Here is a 3325-nt window from a genome sequence, read left to right on the forward strand (position 1 = left end):
TTTTAAAGTAAGAACAATCTACAAAAACTAGATGACGTATGATGATGATAGTCTGGTTGACTTTAGGCCTAACATGTGTAACATATTTTTCAAACATAATACGTTGCACCGCTGTTCTACGTGGTCTGTGTTCTACATGCGTCCTATGATCAAAGATGACGATGATAGTCTATGCGACTTTAAACCTAACATGTGTAACATATTTTTCAAACATAATACTGTGGTGGGCCACCGGCCTCACCACATGGCTCTCACCCATCCGGTCTCGCGTCCCAACGTTGGCAACACCGCTCGGCACCTACGCGGCGTTCGCGCCTTCGAAGTGTCGGGCGGCTGGCACGGCCTAGTCTTTCGTGTACCCGCGCCTGTGCATCACCTGTCTGTCCGCATTAAAACTCTTCCGTTCTGCTAACACGCGCACGTGTCCGTTCTACCGTCTTGCCGCCGCGACCACTGGTCTTTGGGCTTAGCAACGGGGACCCGACCGTCGGCTTAAGTCAGCAACGACATCGTTCACGCGACTCGCGACGCGCACAAAACATTTTCCCCCAAACTCACGCGAGACCGGCTTACGCCTTGTAATTGTTTTTGTCAACTGTCTTTGCAAATAAACACCGAATTCGTTAACTCACTTCGCGTGTTATTTTTTACGTTGGCCCTCGACGAGTACAACACCCATCTCAAATGGATACGGCCGTTAAGCATCGCTGCAGTCGCAGCATTAGTTCTGGATAGAAACACTAGATAAGCGCTAGAAGTCTACTAGTTATGGATACGTTCGCTAGATCAGCGCTAGCTGTTAAAATCGTTCCGAATACTGCCGTTAGACGAGCGCTAGTTGACGTTAGTTGTAGACAGTAGTGTTTACTACGTCCTGTGTATTCAGTGAATAGTATTCACTACTCTTGTGCTTGTCTCTGCTGTGGGTGTCGTGGGGCGCCTGGCCGTAGTTATGCGGTTTGCGCTTTATTACGTCAATGCACAATTACACAATTTTTTTGTTTTGTTTAACTTTAATATTTTACTATTATATATTATATAATAATAACAATATGTATTATTATTATAATATAATGAGAATACCTGAATAATAAACGTGTTCCGGACGTTCCGGTATTCGACCGACGACCGTGTCACGATATTAATTGTAGTAAAACAATACTTTTGGACGTTGGATAATGTAATTAATTAATTAGTACCACAACTGCCTTCCGTTACGATCAAATTTGTAAAAATGTAATATTGATGTGATAAGACAGAGACAACATATGATGCGGGTGTGACGTCCTCTTAAGGAAAAACGGGAATTTTTACGCAGAATCGATTTTGGTTTTGAGTGTAACTCTAAAACAAATGAACGTATATACATGCAATTTTCACTGTTTCATTTTTTCTGGTTGCTTATGTTCGCATTTTCTATACACGATAAAATTTTCAAAATATTTTGATTAGTTTTGAACTGTTTAGGAACACTATCAGTTTCCAATTATATTATTCTTTTTTTCTATGCATGTTAATAAAACTTTATTTGGTGGGTAAAAAAGCTTGAAATTTTAATACAAGGCTCCTAATTTATTGTTACAATGACAATTGAAAAATACTAAAAATCCTTAGTCACAGTTTTTTTTGTAAGCATTTAAAGTTCAAGTCTTGACAAAATACGGAAAAATCACCAAGATGTACAAACTATTTAAAGTTAGAAATTCATAAAAGATTTTCTTTTTAAATCCAAGATTTGAAAATGTATTACAAGATTTCTTATTTTGTCTACATTTATCTTCAAAATAATCTCTACCGAAAGTCAAAATTAAATTTTTATGAGCGTATGAAGTTCTTATTTTTACAAGATTGAATTTTCACTCGATTTCTCATGTAGCGATTTTGCTATAATTCAAAAACAAATACTGTAAATACAATTTTGAAAATATTTTGACTCTTTTTGAGCTGTTTACAAACATTGCCGGTTTTAATTTTTTGAACATTTAATACAAGGTTTCAGATATATTGTTACAATATCGGTTGAAAAATATTAAAAATACAAAGCCACAATTTTTTTTTATAAGCATTTAAAGTTCAAATTTTTACAAGATATATCAAATTTAAAATTTAATTATTATTTTGTAGTTAAAAATGTATAAAATGTTCAACTTTTATAGGTAAGGATTGAAAATTTAAAACAAGTTTTCACGTAAATAGGTTTTATATAAATTATTAAAATCAAAATTACTAGAACCATAAAATCGAAAGTATAATATGATATAAAATGGCGAATGTCTTTTCTTTATCATTACCAGTGTGACTATGTTGAATCAAAACTATTTAATTTGAAATACTTGTATTATAATAATCTGAACACCTACAAAATAATCAATTTGTTTAAAAAAAAATAAAATGTAATATAAATTATGTGTTTAAAACAGGAAATTTGCTCCCCTCTATGATATGGGCCCCGGATTGCCCTCCTCTAGATCCGGTACTGTAATAATATTACACATTTAACAATTTTTTCTGGTGTAAATATTATTAATTTCAACTATTGCTAAAGAATGCTTAAACTTAGTGTTTTACATAAGCGCAACTAGGGAGGAATTATATTTTAGTGTTTATCTTATAAAAAATCAAATGCATATTTTTGCATATTTTGGTTTATAAAATGCATATTTTATAATTTTTTATTGCATACAAATCCTATAATTTACCTAGACGAAAGAATTCAGATGTTACTAACAGATCTAAATACGATATTCGTTATATACCCGCCATATTCCACATTTACACGTTAATAGAATAACGTATGACAACGACTATATACTTTATAGTATATATAATAATATTATATTATATACAATATACAGCTAACTATTTTTTTTGTTCCAATTATTCAATGACCAATGTTAATTCATACGTCATGTAGTAAACATCTAAAATAAAATAATAATAATATTATTATTAAAAGACAACGTGTGTTTCATTAAATTTGGCAACGTTGGATTTGAATCCCTTATCGGCGTTCACAACCCGAATGACGATTAATTAACGAACGTGATTGAATAGTGAAAAAAAAAATAATAATAGTTGTTGAAAACATTATTATATTTTATATGTGTAGCATATATTATTATTATACAGATATATTGTGTTGATGGTGCCGTCGTGGTATTCGGTAATTTTGTAACCGACTACATTTTACCGCTACCAATACCAAATACCAATACATACAATAATGCTGCCGCTACTACCGGGCCGAATTATTATTTTCATTCCGACTATTAACGCTATCTATTGTCAATAAATAAACTAAAATTTAGCGCAGCGAATAATCACG

The sequence above is a fragment of the Acyrthosiphon pisum genome, chromosome A3, assembly GCF_005508785.2.
Source record: "Acyrthosiphon pisum isolate AL4f chromosome A3, pea_aphid_22Mar2018_4r6ur, whole genome shotgun sequence".
NCBI classification, from domain to species: Eukaryota; Metazoa; Arthropoda; class Insecta; order Hemiptera; family Aphididae; genus Acyrthosiphon; species Acyrthosiphon pisum.